This window comes from Phalacrocorax carbo, chromosome 5 (assembly GCF_963921805.1).
Source record: "Phalacrocorax carbo chromosome 5, bPhaCar2.1, whole genome shotgun sequence".
Classification (NCBI taxonomy): domain Eukaryota; kingdom Metazoa; phylum Chordata; class Aves; order Suliformes; family Phalacrocoracidae; genus Phalacrocorax; species Phalacrocorax carbo.
In genome coordinates, this window is record NC_087517.1 from 54,859,013 (window position 1) to 54,879,368 (window position 20,356).

Consider the following 20,356-nt stretch of genomic DNA (forward strand, 5'->3'; position numbering starts at 1 on the left):
GATTTTTAATTAAAAATCTCTGTGGGAGGAAGGAAACTCGACAACCAACAAAGAGCATTTAGGGTGGAATTTATGCTGTGTTAAATGAGCCCAAAGGACTCACACCGTGCACAGGCTGATGCAGCACGCACAACGAAACCCACTCTCAGCCTCAGTTCTCAAGTCAAAAACCTTTCCATGCCCACCACAATCCTTCCTTCTCTCCCAGTTTATCCATGACTTATCTGGTGAAAACAAGGAGATAGGATAAACTCTGCACTGGTGCTTTCCTTTGATTCAGCTGAGGGAGCTTTAGGCACGCAGGTGAATGAGCACACCCATGTCATACAAATTTAACTGTGCATTTGTCTTTGCTGGTCTCCTCCTACCTGTTCAAATAATACTATCCCAATATTTTTGCCAGTGATTGCTCTGGTACTTGTACAACTGTCCCGCTACCAGATGCAGCCATGTGTGTGCCAGGCATAAGCCAGACAGAAACTCTTTGTGCGAGTTAACAGCCATAAGCTAAAGCCCCGGAGAATCCCAGCAAGAAAGTAGTTATGACAAAGTGTGCATTTTGCTTCTGAATTCACTTCAATAAAAAAGGAAGATCCCCGAGTGACTTAAATGTGCTTTGTAGTGATTGCCAGCTTCCTTTTTAAGAGTATCTAATACATTTTCAATGGAAATTAGTTGGAAACACCTGATACCAAAGACCTGAGTCACCTTTCCCTCACATTGCTTTTATACTGAAATAGTGCCGATTGTGGCAGTGAAATTCCTTCTTGCTGATGCCAGTGTAAGCCAAGGTAGGATACAGCTCACAATCTCGTGGGCAGCAAACCTGACAATATGGCTCTTGACAAAAGACAAAAAATCTGAAAGCCGTGGAATTCAGGAAGAGGACCCTTCTCATCACTTTAAAGCTAACCTATACTGACACCGGCTTTTTTCATCACGGAACAGAAAGATCCAAGAAAAAAACATAAACTGAAACAAAAGAGTACTGCTCGGCACAAACTCTCCTTGCTACAAGCACTGACAACTGGAAAAACAAGGGGAGCTGAAAGCACCCCCGCCAGGAGAGCTGGGGAGGGTAAGGAAAGCAGTAACCACGCAGCACAACACCAACACAAGGATGTCTATGCCAGCTCCAGCACTGCCACAAGGGAAGGAGGAGAGTGCCAAGGAGAACATGGGGCACCTGCAGACCCCCATCTATAGATTTATAGATTGCACTGACCTTCAACAGCTCCATGTTGAAAGCGTAAAGGTGGCTTTAAATAAACAAACAAAAATTCCTGCCTCCCACACAAACGCGAGCTGAGGCCTGGCACAGAAGAAAGATCAGGTCCTCAGTGTCCAGGCTGGCCCTGGCTGAAAGGAAGCCAAACACAATGCAGCCGATTCACAGCATTTCTTTATCGCAGTACTAAGAGCAGCCAGACAATGCTTTCCAATAAAGACCACAGCAATTTATCACAGAGAGACAGGAGTTAGCAGGAAACACTCCCATTATCTCTGCTACAAAAAGGAAGTGGCAAGGAGAACAGCTAAAAGGTGACAGACCGTTTTTATGAGGCCAGACTTCAGCCCCTCTCCGGCTGACCAGTTAATCTTTTCCACACCAGAAAAAAAGTGATAGGCTTCAGCTGTGTGGGTCTTACAAAACAGGAGGTAAGAGATGTTGCACTGTGACTTTTCAAGATAAACAAACCAAGACAAATGAAAACATTTCAATAGCAACTGTGCTGCGCCAGATCCCCAGGCTGTGTAAATCAGGGAAGTTTTGTGGCCTCTTTAGCAGGGTGATGCTGACTTACAGCAGTGAATGCAGGGCTGGGCATCCAACAGGTAGAATGGAGGCAATCTCAGAGACCTGCAATGCCATAAGGAGGTGGCAGAGGAGAACTAGAGCCCACAGTGCTTTCTGACAACTGGTCTGTATTACAAAAGTAGGCTTCAAAGTAGTTCCTGCCTACAAACTCCAAACCCGGAAGAGTTTATAAACACAAGAGTCCAGATGGAAAAGATTTGAAAGGTTTGGGAGGGTAACATGGGAAGGAAGAAACAAATATCTCTGAAATGAATTAAAGCAGCACTTAAAATGGCAGAAGGCTAGATGGTCTATACAGACTTTGTGGTGCCTCTAAAAGGTACAAAACCTTTAACATCCCATGGCCGTGAACACATACCGAATTCCCCTACAGGGCATAAACACAGACTGCTATTACCAGCTGCCAGCAATAAATACTATTGCCCAACCATTAGCAATCAGTTGGCACAGCAACCAAAGGTGCTAGGAGCTGTACAAACACATAATAAATGATTGCTCCTACCTCAAAAAGCTTATTGGGTTTCTAACTGTCTCAACTTCGACCCAAACATATTTGCTGAAGAGCAACAGACCACACCAGCTACTGTCTGAGTGAAGCAGAGAAAACTAAAGAACATAACATTTTAATGCCTTCCCCTTGCTCGGGTCAGCTCATTCAGTGTCTTTTTCCCAGCAAAACTAATCATCCACTGCAGTCATCCTTTCATCTTTAGGGAAATGTACGAACATGAATATTAATGACTTCTCTCCTGTGCCACTCACAACGCATCACCACAGACACCAGTGATGTGATTGCTATAAGAACAATTGGATGTTTTATAATGAACAATTTCGTATCTGGTTAAAAGTAGAGGTGACAAGACAATAAAAAAGAGCTTTTCAAAATTGCTCACCAATAGATTCTGTGGACTCCTGTGGGAGTGGGGCTGAGCTGATACTGCATCTGTGTCTATCAATCTCATGTAAACTGTCCTGACTGCAAGCCTTACTGCCAAGAACTGCAGGCAAGGACCTGTCTGATGCCTCTGCCTCTTCTTGCAGGGCTGCCAACGTTGCTGGACTCTTTAAGGTGAAAGATCAGCTGTTGACAGCCTGCAGCTCCCACCCAAAGCAAAGACAGCAGGCAAAAACTGTGAGTCAGCCCAGGGAGAGAAGTAATCTGAACTAGCAAAAGGACCGTCATAGATCACTTTCCTCCTAGAAAGAAGCAGCAAAGACCAGGGCAAGCTGGATGCTAGGCTGAGCTACAGCCCAGCTGCAGATTTGTCCAAGGTCAGCTGCTTGCTCTTGGCAACCATACACCAGCTTTACTGACTGCTACCTACCTGTGCCACCAAACAGCCCCAGCACCACCCAGCTGCAGCCCCAGCCTGCCAGCAAAAACCCCAGCCCATTCACAGGAGACACCTCTGCCACCATCATCAGAGTCATGGGGACTCAATGAGCTTGGTGAAAAACGGCAAAGAAGTTTTCCTCCCTGCTCTGCAAAACAAGCCCCCTGCAGTTCAGAAAGCTGCTTCTGAAGCAGTGCTCAGTCTGGAGGTAATGAAGTTAAGAAACACAGCATTGAAATGGCACTCACAATAAGCAAAGGTGGGAATTAAATGAGATGGAGGTGACGCTAACTCACAGGAGGAAACTATTAGGTTCTGTGAACATTTATTTCCCTCAACAGTCTGGCAAGGTAACCGTGCCATCAAGCAGCACAATAAAGCATGTTCCTCCCAGCAAAGCTTTGCAGTCCACTAATGGCATCAGCTTCTCCTCCCCAGAGAATCCTTCACCTCACTGTCACCTGCCTTAAAATAACCTCTTATCATGCACAAGAAAAGGGTCGCATTGGTTTATTTACTCTGTGGTAGAAGAAATCCTATAAGTTTTAGATAGGTCCCATGTTTCCAGACACCTGTCAGTCATGTGCAATTAAGACAGCTCCTCTCCAGAAGACCCTAGTCTGTTGGTGGCACTGTGCAATTACTCTGAAGTGTTTCCCATACCAAATGTATTTCTCCTTTCTCCGCAAACACCAAGAGTCTTTCCTACATGGTTCTTCCTACAAGGCACATACCAGTCATCTAGATTTGCAGCAGTACTGGGAAAAATCCGTCAATAAACCATGATATTTGGGAATATAGTATCCGAATTTTTTAAAAGTTTCTCTCTGTACCTGTTGCCCATTGCTCTCCGGACTGCCCTGCCCTGCCAGTGACTGAGGTAGATGACCACAGATACAAATGCCAAGAATTTCACAGCCATCACGCACTCACTTTTCACTGGCACAAGTGGCTTTTCGCGACTCAGATTTTCAATGTTGCTAGAACACCTCTATATTTCCCTGCCAGCTCAAAGGCACTTCCAAGTAAGCATTACTGGAATTTGCATCTTGCCATGGCCCTTTTACATTGCCAATATGCTGCAAATAAAAACAAAGGTCAGCAACCAGTCTGAAAGTGAATAAAGTCTTACGTACTTTATTTAAAAATAAACTACAGCCGTGACTCACATGACTCACAGTCATGACTTTATAGCCAACACACCAACTAATTCTTAGTTTCTTAACTGTGAATACATAATGACGGTAACACTAAGTCTTTCCACTCTACCTCCAGTCACAGAGGCAAGATTATAATACACGGCATATTCAACACTTACTTGTCAAGGAGTTATTCAGGCAGTCCGCAGACCAAGACTTCTATACATGATATGGTAGCAGTTCACCCATATTAAATTACAAGTATTACGTGCTGGTATATTTCTGCCAATACAATGAAAGTGTGGATGTAGTCAGAGCCAAATAAAAGTGCTCTATATACTGGAATAGCTTGTTCTCCTTTCCCACAGGGGAACAAGCTATGCTGGTATAAGCATGTTCACACTGGCATACCTGAATTCACACTAGGGGAGGATTATATCAGTGTTACAGAATCATAGTTAAAAGTAGTGCAACTTGTTTACATAAGCAAGATCTGATTTTGTAGAGGATTTGCTCCTGATCTTGAAATCACTACTAAAACTCCTAACTCTACACGCAATCTAGACACATAGCAGAATTGGGCCGATCAGGGTTTTAGCTGAATAAAATATGCCACAAATCAATACAGACTGCTGAATAATAACAACAACAACAACATAAGAAGGAAGCACATTTTCATGTGGGCTCGCACTTATAAAGCCAAGTATATGTAGGGGACTCCATCCCTTTAAGCAGGTGAGAAGTTACCCAAGTTGTTTAGCAGCAGAGGGCAGTAAAATGGCCAACCTCGTTATATCAAACCAAATTCCTGAAAATGTCAACTGATGAAGCAAATCACAGGACTGCTACAGCTGCTTCTAGCAGCATTCAAGCTTCAAGGGAGCCGAGTGCCAGCAATTTTGAGCAGACAGGCGGAAATGTAAATAGGGTGTTCGGGTACTTGTAAATCTATTACAGACAATTCCTGCCAGTCAACAGTTCCCAAAGCATAAGGCTACAAATGTTCAAAGAACCCACTGCATTTGCATAAGAGTCCATCCAGCCTCAGAGGCACAGGGACAGGAACAAAGAAAGGGAGACTGAAAGGAGAGGAATGAGAGATGAGGGGAGAAGAGGAAGACAGGTTTAAAAAAAGGAGAGATCAAAAGGAGCAAAGAAAGAGCCTGCACAAAGGGAGATTTGAAAGAGCTATAGGAAAGTAGGAAGGCTGGGATCAGTATTGGGGAAGGTGGAGGAAAGCACACTCACCGCAGCGCTCCCTGTCTCAGACGGCAATCATTCTCCTCTCCCACACGACACTTGCGTTCAGAGCCACTGCCCCTACCCAGATCCTCGCTGCTGCTACGTGCACAGAGGTTTGCTGGTCCCCTCCTGGATGCTACACTACTCCAAGCTGCAGATCAGCACAGGACCCAGAGAAGACACCCGCACGCAAAGCCTCTGCTCCAGGGGCACATGGCAATGAAACACACCTCCCACACGCTGCCAGCACGCTGTCTACAATCCCAGCTCTCGCTCAGAAAACCAGAGCGACTCTCTAACCATGGTGACTGTGGAAGAAAATCCTGACAAGAAGAGCAGCTTGATTCAACCAAGCGATATGTCCAAAGAAAGCCCAAAACAATAGCCCTGACGGGTGTGATCCGCCACTGTTTGTCAGGGGAAGTTTAAACTGCAATGCTCATCAACAATAATTTGTCAGCACTGTTAACAGTTTCATTACTGATCAAAGCAGAGGGGCAGCAGCAAGAAAATTAGAGCTAGTTGCAGTCATTTATTAAAGTGTGCCAGCCGTAAATAATCTGCAACTCTGTGACAGACCCTATTCCTGTCACACAATCTCTTGCACTCTGTTTCTTTTTAGCGGCTTCTTGGCACACAGAATCACTGTGCAATCAGAAGGAAAAAAAAATACCAATTCACTCTTTTCTGTAATTTAATCTGTAAGTAATAAAGTAAATCTTTGCAACAGTGGGCTGGTGGTGGTGCAAATCAGTGCATTCTGCACAGGGCTCAGATAAACCCGAGTTTGACAAAGATTTCTCGACTGATATAGCTGAACACAGTAAAAAGCATAATTTCCTAAGCTGCACAGAACCTAAACCTGGTATGCAGTGGCAGGTTTGCCAAGCACAGGAGCAGACATCAGGCACAGTAGCACAGTATTACTGCTTTAGCTTTAAAAATAGTTCAATAGACATTGCTAGTTACAGTATCCTGTAGCAAGCGCACACATATTTCAGTAGGCAAGCATGCTTAATTACAGCCCTGCTTCTTCCCACATCATTCCACACCTGGAAAATATCCAAATGTTTTTCCTTCATGGGTTTTCCCAATATTGCTAAATCAAGCAATAAATGCAAAACACACACCTTGGCCAAAGCTTGCTCCCAAGGCTATTTGTGTTGCTGCTGTTCTCCGCAGCATCTGTTCTTCCCTGGCCCTCGCGCTCTCGCAGTAAGGGAAGAGTTTTGCAAGTAACATCTATATCTGCCGGTGTCACCAGCTGCAGTGTATCAGCCTGTATATTTTTGTATACAGTTTTATAGTGACTTGTCTGGGTTTGTGTTAGATCAGATTCCTCCAAGGCATCTGGCATGATCTGACTGAAAACAAGACAAACTAAAATGCTTTGGAAGAAGTCCCACTTGTTGCACTGATTTCTCATGAATAACTGATATTTGAAATTATGGAAAATTAAGATGACAGTGGTAATAGTAACAATAAGAAGCCAGCATTTCTGAGGTATTTTACACCTTCAAAGTACTGTGCAAACAAGGATTAAAATGTATGCATAAACACCACCTTCTACACTTGACAGTCCATAGTTTGCTGAAGCTGCAGCATCTGCTGAGACATGAAGATCTTTTATTAGATCAGAAATTGCAGCTACCAGAGACACCGTTGCTGCGGGGAAACTGTTGAAATCCTTGTGGGAGGCAATGCTTATGTGTCAGGCAGCACGAACACCACGGGGATCCTAACGCCACTGCCTTGGAGGAAGTGATACACCCAGCAGGACCCATGTAAGGCGTGATGCCAAGGCCACGGGTCCACAGTGCCTCTCCAACAAGGGGCTGGGAGAACCAGGGCCCCCAGAGACACTGCCTGTGTGTCCTGGGATAACTAAAGAGGAGCAGAACCACGTGGCGTGCACACTGTGTGCAGAAAAAAGTCCAGCCTCATTTAAGAGGGCAGAGAAATCCTGCAGTAAATCCTGGCAGCAAATGACACAAAGACTGGAAAGTAACTTTTCTTTACTGCATGTACCAGAGGTGGTATGGGCAGGGGCACAGTAAATCCACCCAGTGCATTTGGGGTCTGGGAGTCAGTGTCCAGACAAGAGTGTTTGTCTTGCTTTCAGACAGTTATTAAAGCAGCCCTATGTAGCTGGGTATTATGAGCTGAGAGAAAAAATTGGGATGAATTTGAAGAGAAAGGCTCACAAGCAACTGGCCCTGCAAGAGGTCTGAGGTCTCCATTGAGCTGAGAGGATGCAGGTGGGGTCCTGGCTGGGAAGGACACCCTGAGGCCACGCTAGTTGTGAAGGCACAGTGGATTTTTGAGGACACATGAGACAAGGAGCTCCCAGGAACAGCTTTGTCCAAGAAAAAGATTTGATGATCTCTGCAGGTCCCTTCCAGCCCTGTGTTTCCTTTGGTTCGTAATTCCCCCATTTTCATTGCCCAGTGCTGCAAAGATAAGTCAGTCTTTCAGCTTTTGCTCAGGCTGTTCGGCATTTGCAGCAACGCCAGCAAATCCAATGGTGCCGTGGCCGGTTGCCTCTCAGAGAGGGTGGGGAATTTTTGGACGTGTAGGTGCAGAGGCAGCTCTAAACAACCCCTTCTCTGTATTGAACCACTAAATGTCACTGCAGCCGGTAGGCTCCTCACAAATAGTTTTGGACTGTGATCTGCTCTTGGCAGCCATGAGAGTCACTGGCCGCGCACAAGGCACAACATGCTGGAGAGGGGAACTGCCACTGCATCATTTGTGAGCAATGGCACATTAACTTCCGCCATCTCCGCCATGCCAAAACAAGAGGAAATCCTCAAATTTCTCCCCAAAAGGAAGCTAGTATGCCTCCCTTCTAAGATGCCCTACCTCTTCCTTACACAGCCTAGTTCAAGATTAATGGCATAACAAAACTTGTTTCTGCAAACTGGTACATGGTTGCTCTCTTGCTAGCTTGTACTGCTTGGTTGGACTTGGGTCAGTGGTGACTTGCTTGGGGTCAGTGCAGACAGGATGAGTCTTAACGCTTCTTGATCTTAAAGAGACTTGCGTGAAAGTCACTTCCCACATGCCTGGTAATCACATTCCCACTGTTTCTTTCTTTGTTTATGCTCCATTTCTGCCAAGCAACAGCTTCCTTCCTGAACTTGGACAAGCACAACTGGATCCCCATGCTTATCCCAGGTGATTTTCTCTATAAGTTTGGCTGAACTGTTTGCTTTCCTAAAAAGCAGGTAAAACAACTTGATTTTCAAAAAAAATTACCACTATTAAATGCTGTCAGAAAAACGCCAACTAGCACACGCAGCTTTGTGTTGCTAAATTAACAATGTAAAACCATATCTTAGAGCAGACTCCCACACTTAAAATACCTCCAAATTCTGATGCTTGCCACAAATCAATGACCTGATCAGTTTACAACTAGAAATCAGCTGAGCTGGTGCCTAGATTATGCCCGTAGGTTCAGCTCACATGCAGCAGCTCCATGGTCCGGTAGCGAAGCTGCTTTCAAAGCCATAAAAATTGGGAAGAGCTTGTTAACCTCTCTAGAAAAGTCTCAGCAACTCCCACCTCAAAGTCTACACTAGCCCTTTTCCTCTGGGCATGACTTACTTGGCCAAAGACAATGCCCAAATAACTTAAACCACAGCTTCTTCCTATGACAAAGTAGCAAAGGCCCAAAGGCGTCTCCCTTTGTGCCTTCTGATTTCCTGGAAAGAAAGGCACACCTTTTCCTTCAAATCCTGTGAATCAACCAGAGTAGATGGGCAGCCCTTAACCCTTGTCTGGCCAGGCAGCAGGATGTGAGCATCGCTGGGGGAGACTCCCTACATCCCTTCTTAGACCTCTAGCCCCAGGAGCCTTCAGCCGTCCCAATGCCAGCCGAGTGCGGAGATGCTATGAGGTCTTCTCCAGCTGCTCTGGCAAGGATGGCTTAGCACAACTAAGCCTACCAGGCCTTCCCCAGATTATACAGTCTCCACAGTGTATTTCAAGCTCTAAAAAGACCCAAACTATAGCAAACAAACAAACCAGAAATAACTTCTTTTTCTTTCTCATTTTAGACCTGGAATCCTCTTGAAACATCACTGAGGTGAAAGAGATTTGGGGTTTGGGCTTTACACCTTTCTGTGGTCGCAGAGTGCAAACACACACATATTGACACAAAAGAAACGTGCTGGGCTCTACCATGCTGCTATTCCATTAAGCAAGATGAGAAGGAGATGGAGGAAGATTTGCTTTCTGATGTACACCTCACGATGCTTTCTCACTGCTTCCAGACTCCCCATTAACTGCACGTTTTGGAATGACACAGGCAAGCCCTTGGGTTTCTCATAAGCAACAGATTAAACCATTTTACATCTAGAATTTTGATAAAGAAAAAACTTTTGGTTCTACATTGCTGTTCTCAGTCTTAAAATATCCTTCATGCTGTACCTTCTTATGCTATTTTCAAACTAAAGCTATTTTTTTAAACAAATATAATTCATCTGTTTTCTTAAACTGTTTTCAAGATGCTCTGCAAACAGGGTCAAGTCTTAACCATCTCCCTATCACGCTGTACAAAAAAAGAAAAGTGTAGAAACTAACATTTCATTTTTCCAAAAAATATATGCTATTACCCCTATGGTTTAGACAATTCTATAGGTTGCACCAGTGGCTTTACAACAGCCAAACCTATCTCCTGCTATTTCCCTAATTCCACACATACATCTCAAGTCTCTTCTATATTTAAATAGGCTGATGCAGTTTTTATTTGACATTCAGATATATCAAGACAACCATAGATATAACACAGAGACCATAAAAACCAAATAAAGTTCTGACAACAACTTCAGCAGTAACAGCATTTCACACAAGAAGTATAATTTATCCCAATTTTCTCATTTATTCCTTTTCTCTCAGTTGTGTGTGATAACAGCCTGCTTCTGCAGCTTCACTGAAGTCACTCCTGACTTACACCAGTGACAAGGAAATCAGTGTGCAAACGTAGCAGCACAGCACCACACTGCCAGATTCTCCCAGCTGCCCCAAGCCCTGGCTGGGAGAAGGAGCTTGCCTGGGAAGGGCCTGCGCTCTTACACAGAAGCCTTCACAGCTTTGCTTTTGAGGAAGCCCTGGGTCAGAGGGAACAGACTGGAGATATGCCAACCCTCCTTTATTATGCCAAAAGTCCTACATGCTAAAGAGTGGCTTTTGCCTAAATATTACCCTTTTATGTCTGTAAATTAATAGGACCACAGGAAGTATGTTATTGACAGTACTGAGGCATGCTTGCTGCTTTATACAAAGTACAGCTTTGATGGGATGCTGCTTCTCACCAGCAATGCTGCTGTTGTCATCAATTTAGCTCATGTAAAGAAAGTAATCTTACTAAATCACAGCACTCTCACTCCTGACGCATAATAGAATTAACAAGAGCACCGATCCCATAACCAGGTCTGAAGAGGTGACTGTGGGCTTTCCTGTGAATGCAGTACCCTGAAAGAATACAAATTCAGAACCTGGCAGATTTGTAGCATTAACACCTATTATACAACACAGGAACTTCCCTGCCACCACTGCTATCGATGTGTTTGATGCCTTGTTATTTCACTACAGAGCTCACTTTCAGAAAAGCCGTATCTTCCTGCCTTCACAGGGACTCCACAGTACCTAAGCAGTAAAATACGGTAGTAACAGGGTAGAAAAGTGAGAAAATGCAAGGCGTTATGCACTAGTGGCAATTAAAGGATCAGATTAGGGAAGTACCATTTTGGAGATTCACAAGCAAACACTTGAAGATACCTTGTTTTTAAAAAAAAAAGAAAGAAAAAAAAAGAGAGAGAGACTGAAAGAATTACAGCCAGTATTTCTTGCAGTGCAAAGAAACCAGGATCCCAGGAGTCAGAGAGACAAGCAAGGACAGCTAGCAATAAAAGCATCCGGGAAAAAAAAAAGCTATTAGAAAATAATAGAGAAGTCTCAGGTGGCAGCAATGGGGGAGGCCTAAGCACAACAAGAAATATGTCCACCACCCATCCCTCTAGGCAAATTACTCTTCTCAGTATGTGTTTGGCTAACAGGCTAATCTTGGAAATACCATTTTTTTACATTCTCTGTGCCTGTTTCTGGGAACATAGCTATGAGAAATCAGCCTGCTAGAAAGTATGGGTAGGTCTGGGCCTTTGGACCCCAGTTTAGGAGAAAAATGTAAACCTCTTTCCAACTATGTGATTAGGTTCCATGATCCAGGAAAAAGCAAGAAGATAGCTAATGCATGTTTATAAATCTTGCCACATCTGGTGGCTGCTTCCAAACTCTCCATTAAGAGCTTGGTGAGTATCCAGTAACAGGAGGTTTTCCAGGGCTAGGAGACTGAGGAAATACCACTGTGTGAAACGTGCACTATTGTAATGGTATTCCCAAATGACACAATGTTGTCGAGACAAGATTTGTGCTTGCCGCCCAGTTAGCCTGAATCACTGCCATGCTGCCAATAAGTGGCAGTGCTTTAGTTTTGGGGGTTGTTCTTTTTCCTCAGTTTAATAATCAAAAACTGCAAGGAGTCATCTTTTTCTTGAAGGCAGACTGTGAATCCACAGAGAAGAAAAGAGCAGGAGAGTTTGTCTTTGAAAAGTAAAAGTAAAAGCCACAACAGAACTGTGAACCAAGGCACAGTTTCATGCCCACAAAAAACAGCAAAGCTTTTCAGCCACGCTGGAAGGTACCGAGAGTCCAGTGACGCACCCCGCAAGGAGCACACAGAAACCTCTGCAGCACCCAGCTTGATCTTGAGGAATTACAGCAGCACGGGTTGTTTGCAGTGAGCAAAAACACTGCTCTACAAAGATCAGCCTCACATTGGGATTGGGGGCAAACAGGGGAAGAGTAGATGGGCAAAAGTCCAACTACCCAACCACCACCAGCAGAAAAAAGACAAGGAAGACTGGCACCCCCAAAAGCTCTGGTTTGAGAACCAGAGGAAAATGGCCATTGGCTGGGCAAGTTGAGTGACCCATGAGAAATGGGTCGCTAAACCAGGCAAACTACATGCCCGGACTGTTAAAAATCAGGGAAGAAGCTACTGGGACCCATTTCAGAGCCCACTACTCCCCAGCGCCAAGCAACGGCAGGACAAGCGTGCTGCTCACCCAGCCAGGCACCTGACAGCTACAGAGCACAGCAGGAGGTTTAGATTGAAAAACTCCATATGGTGAAACATGTGGACACTGCTACTGGGCAAAGTAAACTTTCTGAACACATCATTAACTATCATTGTTATGTGCAATCCTGAATTGTTTGTTGTAACTTTAGTTACTAAAACAGGTAGGAAAAATATTACCCTTTAGTTTTATACATATTGTGAGAAAAATTCAGCAAAAGGTATGAAGAGGAAATTGTTTTTTCTTGTGGCCTAACATGCAAGAGCTGAACTCCAACTGACTTCTGCAATTAAGAAGGAAGAATGGAAGAGTGTTGTTTATTAAATCGTGACCTTGCCTTCTCAGCAATGTCAGCCTGTTTCCACAAAACAGCACATCTCCCCATCTTTGGAAGGGTTTTGTTCTGAATCCAATCACTCATTTGCAAAAATTGTAACTGCATCCACAACTTTGGTCTGTTTTCAGATTCATACTTAGTGCTTGGTGCCAACATGTTTTGTTCTAAGCACTTCTTTATAGTAGCATACTGCAGAGGACTTCTGGTAAGAAACAGGATCACTGAAGATGAAATGGCACAAAAAAGGCTTTTCTTGGTAAGACTTATTCCAGCAAAAGACAAATTTATCCAAACCTTCAGAAACTCAGCTTTCAAACGTTCAAAAGCTTGTGGTTTTCCATTAGAGAAGTTGGTAGACTGAAATACTTTTGATGCCTCCTAACATGACTTTGATACTACTTTACACAATAAAAACCACATACTTCAGACTACACCAATAACTTGTTCAACGGTCAGGTTTTTTTAGCACAGCCAGTGCTGACTAGCTGAATGCGCTGGGCACTTACAGTTAATGCAAATTAAGACTAATGAGTAGTTTAATGTAGCTGCTTAAAGATGAGTTAATTGTCTGGAGCTACATGGGGACACAGTGTTTTATTAAATTAGGAAGGAAGGAACACCCATAAAGAGTAAACAACCTTATTTCTTCCAACACTCCGGTTTCCATTATGGCCTTTTACACAGACAAACATTGTGTATTGTAGCTTAAAATGAAGCCAGAACCATGGGACTGCATAAAAAGATGACCAATGTGTCAGCTTCTTTTGTGTCCAGCTATAAGCAGCCAGAGTCAGAAACAGCCTGTTCTCCTCCCTGTTCATGAACCCTTGTGCTTTAATGCTTTCAGATCCACAAGGTTTTGCTTTTAAACAGCTCCCAAAGAGGGATAGATGTTACAGGAATGGTAAGAAAGCCAATAAGAGAGCCAGATGCAGGAAAAAAAAAAAAAAAAAAAAGAGAGTCAAAAGCCTCTGTAAAGGTCACTTTAAATACCGTTATCTCTGATGGTAAAGAACATACCATACATGTAGAGCCAGATCCACGGCAGATGAACTGACTTTTATGCAAGTGAAGCTATTTATACCATGACTTTTTATGTTTAGCAGAGTAGGATCTGTTTGAGAGAACAACCGTTAGGCTCCAGACTGTCTCTGAAGAGTTAACTTACCACTTCATGCTACAGATAGCTGGGTATCATGTGCTTCATTGGCTTCTGGTTTTAAACTGTACTCCCATGGTTAAGCAGAGAAGCTGCGTGGCAAGAAAGGAATGGCTCGCAACCCAATAGAACCACCAGTGCCTGCACTCCAGCCAGGAGAGTGCCATACATGCCAGAGGCTCAGGAGTACAACACATGGCAGCTAACTCTGACAGAATTAAGATTGTTGGGATTGAACCCTGTGATTTAGAAACCAGCCTTTTCCTTGAAAGGGTGGATGCCCAAAGGAAGGACCTCTGACCCCAAAAATCTGCTCTCCATATCAAAGGGCACGTTTCTAAATCCAAAGCAAGTAAGAGTGCTCAGAAGTGTTTCTTACAGAATATGCCATTTTAAAAATGGCAACATAATGTGTTTGCTGAAGGATTTTTTCTCTGAAACCAGACCTGTCAGGTTTTTTCTGCCAAGAAAACCCATTTCTGCAGCTGTGCCATCAGTGACTTGGATTCCCTGGTGCTGAGTCCCCAGACTTGTCCCATCAGCGGCACAGTGGCAGCATGGCAAGAAGGGGAGATCAGCTCAAGAGGGCAAGGAACCAAGACTTACACTTACATCTGAGCCAGGTTGGCTTCTGGAGTATTTTTTTCTTGTGTTAAGCAGAATGAATACATCAGTGAATGCAAAAAGAGATTGAGAGCTATGATCCTGTAGCTGGAACATGGCAGTGGAAGAAGGGCCACACAAACACTCTTTGCAGCTCCCTGCATTGATCAGCAGGTGACCACAACAAGTGGAAGATAAGACCTGTGCAGTCCTCATGCCTGCTGCTCCTGGTCTGGCATTCTACGGCTTTTCCAAATGGACCGAGTTCACAGACTGCCATTATTCAGTTTAGGGCGTGACAACAGAAGAAACAGTGCAAGCGAAGTGCTTTCCTGTGGAGACAGGCAAGAAGGTAGCTGAGGACCTGCTGGTAGAAATCAATCAAGAAATAAAACAAGCCAAGTGTACATTTACACTGCTGAAATCTGGCTTCAAATCTTGAGTCTACAGCTGGTGAACCCCAGGTCAGGATTTCCAGGGACGTTAAATAGGCCTGGGACAACTAAATGTGGCCTAGGAGGACCACATCCACATTACGAGCTTAGGACCAGAGCACGACAATCACTGCTTTGCAGGACCACGGCATTAAGCTGGTGCTTGGGGAAAGCCAAACCTGCAAAAAGCACCAGCAAACAGGACTGAAACATATTCAGTGACATCTGCGCCCAATCTGCCCAGATCTGCAGGCAGGACCAGCTGGGTTCACATCATCACACTCCTCATGATCAAGGCCTTCATCTTCTTCCTGAGCACTCTGGGTAACAGCTGACACTGACAGCACAACTGAGGTATTACAATGTGGATGAAGTTGGACAAAAAAGTAGGCAGAGGCTGTTTTTTGTCCTTAGATCTCTGTGATAACATCCACCATACCCTAATGGTTCAGTGACAGATCCAATATTATTAAATACAAGCTCTCCACAATTGCACACACAATACATACATTTATATATACACACATGTATGGATTCAGCACAATATTCATATCCTCACAGAAAGGCAGCAAAATCTAACAACAATATTGTGCTGCAGTGGCGATATCTTAACTGATTGCTATTTCAAGACACTGTCACTGGAAAATATTTCTATCCCTATTAATGTGCCTGCCCATGCAATTAGTCTGTCTTTGTGCCAAATTATATTAATGGACAAAATTTGGAAAATTTATATTTAAAAAATCATTCACAGGAAAAAATAGTATCTATGTAGATACATTACTTATAAAGAAAGAGAATGCTCAAGATTGAGAAAGTCTATGCTCTAGTTCTGTACATAAAAAGCACCAGAAAATTCCAATTACTGGCTTTCAACTTGTGTATCAAAATTTTCTGTTTAGAAATAAACAAAAAAATCAGTGCAATTTAATCAGCAAGGTAATAGTTCAGATTATCTTATGGTGTGTGAAGAGGCATAGTTAAGCTTATGAACATGCATTAAAAGTAACTCTGAAGTGATAGAATCAAACCAGTAAAATCAATGACTGCAAAAATTTACCCTCCACAAGAGCTTAATGTCAATGGGTAGGTTTCTCCAGGAAACTAAAAGAAAGTCCCCTGTCACGTGCCTCTCTAGCTGGACAAGCACTACTGAGACAGGAAGGAACCGCAGGCACCTTCTGGTGGCCTGTAAGAGGCTCTGCATCCAGGCTGGACCCAGTCATGCAAACTGCGAAGGAAGCAAAGCAGAAGGGAACATGCCGTCTCCTGCACCTTTCCAGAGGACTCCAGCGAAGCTACTCAGCATGACTGAGGACTTGACCCTAAACTCAGACTGCTCTGTATTGGGCTGCACAGGCAATAAGTGAAACAATTGCTATTAAATGAATGCAAAAATATGTCAGAAAAAATATATCAGAACCGTCAAAAGCACTAGGTGTGCGTTCTTCCTAAAGAGAACAATAGCTACATTTCTGCTGGGTCAAACAACAGGTTGCTATTAATACTGCGGTCTCCATCTGGGAGCACTGCACAATAACCTTCCAGTCACTCAGCTGGCAAAAGCTCCTCTTTGATCCCGAGTCACCAGTGAGCTACAGCAAGGCATTGAAGAGCAGTATCTGGTCTTAGATTAATTCACTGCTAGGATTTCATGATGAGAAAAGAGCTTCCCTTAACTCACCTCACAGTCCTTACATGACATTCACACACAACAGAGCTCGGGCTTCAGAAAAACACATCATCTTGGCATCTCACCAACTCTGTGCATTGAGCTGACTTTTACCAAAGCAGAAGAAAATTTCACAACAGAAGATTTCCTTGATCAGACCACTCAGCTCAACTGCACACTGCACAAGCTAACGATCCCAGGCATCTTCATCAAAGCAAATAAAACAATAATTATAAATGGGGCTTCTTACAAAGAGCGACACATCAGGTATCAGAGAGCCAGATTGGCAGGTGCCATTTATTTAATCCTTCATCAAATGCAAGGTAGGTGCAGCATTTCAGCAAAATCAGAAAAACATGTCAGGATGAATATACCAGTATTTTCACAAAGCATCAGATTCAGATCCTGCTCTGGTGAAAGCTGGAACCACAGTTCACCATAATATCTGCCCAGGTTTCCTTTCCAGGACAGCCTGAGTCCATGCACTTAAATCAAGAGCAGAGCAGTAGTTCCTAAGCTGCCACAACTGGACACCGCTCTGTTGAAATTATGTCTTTTATACAAATGTTCCCTGAATAAATAAGGTGATCCCACTGGAAACATTCTATAGTGCAACAGAAGTTTTTTAATAGGGACCAATCTCTGATAATCTCCCCCACAGTGAATAATGCTGTGCTGCACAAATAGCCTGAGTGATCTGAATGGGTGGTTATGGTGAGTAAGGTACTACTCACAGTGAGCAAAGGGGACTGAAAACAAAATAATCTGTTGTGATAACCAGAAAAGAGGTGGCTTCTACTATTGCCACCTCTGACTGGTGAGACTGACAGCAAGTAGGGAACTGACGTTTTAGGTGTCTTGTCTTAGCAAGGCTGTTACAGACACACACAAAAGGAAAAAGTGGATTTTTTACCTTGTATTCAGCATGGATTCAGTGTCTTCAGGTAAACAGGGAATGTAATTCCTGTGTCCTCTGCTTTACACAATTTAAATGACAGATACACACATGGGTAGGCTGAAAACATGACAGCCTGCCACAAGTGTTTGCTGATTAACACACTGAGTCAGCAAGTTTCAAATATCTAAAGTGGGTACTGCACATGGTAATAGCCCATCCTGGAGCTGACACTTCCTGCTGTCCTCACACCAAATAGCAGCCCAGGTCATGACCTAAGCAGCCACTTACTTGTTCCCCTACATAGTGCCCTAAAGTGGTCTGAAAGCAAAACAAGTATCCTGTGTAAACGCCCACAACAGCTTTTACAGGACACTGAAGTGATTAACACCATGACTTTGCAGAAGAGTAATGTCTTTGTACGTATTGTCCTAAATGTATCCATTATTAACCTATTACTAAGCAGTAAAAAGAAAGGATTTGATTGAAATGAACTCCTGCAACACTCCCCAAATCTCTTACCAACATACTACTGATTTTTCCATAAATAACATGAAGTCAAAAATTAAACCAAACACTTTGCTTTAACTTTCTAATACAAGGAAAAAATCTCTCCCACTTCTGCTTCTCTCACAGCTTCATTCTGAGCACTTCAGCTTTGTTTGCCCCAGAACATTTTAAGTGTCACCACACTGGGGAAGAGTCAGCTGATGTACTCAGCACTGATGATGAATATCCAGATGACCATACACATGTGGCACCTTGTCACATAGATCTGATGGTCTTGTGGATGTAACATGGGATTGGAAGTTAAAAATAAAAACCCAAATCCCTCACCTTCTGCATTTCTGTATTTCAGTCCGTGTTTAACTGTACAAACATGTAGGGTGGGGACTTTCACTCTTCCTGTTGGGCAATGCATGAACATATTGAGTTTCTGATCTCATAAGAAGTCTTGATGTACTGTCAGACTTGTTCACAAGGGGTGTTATTCCACAAATGACAGCCCTGTGCAGATGCCTTTAATTTGGAAGAACGACTTTTTTGAAGATGTGTTCACCACCTAAATGATTCCTTGCAGTTGTTTTCCAGATGTGGTGGGCTTTCCAAGCAAACACAAGCTAAGGTGTTCCAGCAGTTCAGGTCATTATTTCCCAGCTTTCTTCCTCCTACCTGAAACTCTCACACGCCATGCAACATAAGGCATTACCAACAAGCCCTTTCTTTACACTCACCCTACTCCTCTCAGGCTGCTCCGTTCACAAATAAAAGTATAAATCTCAAACTGAAAAGAGAAAAAGCCTTAAGCTGGAGAAAGAATTTAAACTATTAGCAGGTGGAATAGAGAGGACTCAGAATGCATCTTAGGCCTGGATTGACAAGACAACTGATGGAAAACAAGCAACAGCCCAAATCCTGCCCCATGTTTCTTCTCTGGCTCTCTGCTCTGCAAATCCCCAATATGCAACGCCAGCAGCAGGGGAACGAAGGAGCTAAAAGACTATTGCTCCAGCCTGCAGAGGCCACAATGTCAACAAAAATGATAACCTGGCTTTCCAAGCAGACATCTGCTAGGGCCAGACCAGGACCTGGGAAGGCAAGCAGTACTAACACAAATACACTGAGAATAAACCCAGTTATACGCCAGAACACAGGAGCCTAATTTTGATAATAGCTAATGGCAAATTCAACCCCAGAGTAGTTACAGCAGCTTTCTGGTTGCCATAAATCATGCCCCACCAGCAGCAGACTCCAGAGAGGTGTACATCCAGTAGGTAAGTATTCTAGCAGCGCTCTCTTTCAGGAAGATCCTTGTTGCTGGACACTGCCCAACTTCTGGTAACCAATTATGGCTCCTAAATTAGGAAATTAGTCTTTCTGGTTTTAGTGGAAGGAGAGAGGCTCCTGCCAAGAATGACTAAAAGCAGCAGGCTCTCTTAGCAGAACAGTAGCATCCCTACACTCTTAGGGTACACATTTAAGTCAGACACCTGAAAGTAGCAAGTAAAAACACACACTGAAGCTCTTTTCCATTCCCCTCACATATATCTTTTTTTGGGGAAGGGAACACTACTTTTAGCTACACAGTTTTGCCTCCTGAACAGCTGTTTAAAGTATCTTTGCACCTTTCTACCACCTGAAGTACCCATGTAGGGATGCACCTGGGTCAAGACTGCATTACTCTCCCCCCCAAGAATGGCTGCAGCTCCATGTGGAAGCATAGCTCCGTGTGGAAGCCTCATGAACAAAAAGAAATACTGGGGGGAGGGGAGAATGCCAAGATTTGCAACTCATGACCTGGAACAGAATTTGCAGCAGCAAGAGTGTAGCATTTGAGAAATGCCACTGCAGTGACTCTTGATACATGCCATGCAGCATAAATGCAAGATGCAATCCAAGTGTTTGTGTGTCTGTGCACTTGGCTGTGCTTACTGCCTTCACCTTCAGTAGTACAACCAAAACCAACTCTGAACACCAGCAGATCATCATACAGACACAGCTGCCCCAGAAGATTTCCATTTGGTAGGTACACAGCAACAAACACCAGCTGATATGCTTTCCACCCAAACACTGTCTTCAAAC

At 43.7% G+C, this 20,356-nt stretch overlaps 1 protein-coding gene across 8 annotated transcripts in view; it reads right to left on the reverse strand.

Annotated features, from left to right (window-relative positions):
* Positions 1–20,356, reverse strand: part of OSBPL5 (oxysterol binding protein like 5) — a 141,323-nt gene that overhangs the window by 75,401 nt on the left and 45,566 nt on the right. The window contains exon 1 of one of the 8 annotated variants that reach the window (XM_064452537.1): positions 6,504–6,566. The exons of 5 other annotated variants lie outside the window; for them this stretch is intronic. The gene's annotated coding sequence lies outside the window, so the exon portion shown is untranslated. 2 more of the 8 variants (XM_064452539.1, XM_064452536.1) reach the window with 2 other exon arrangements.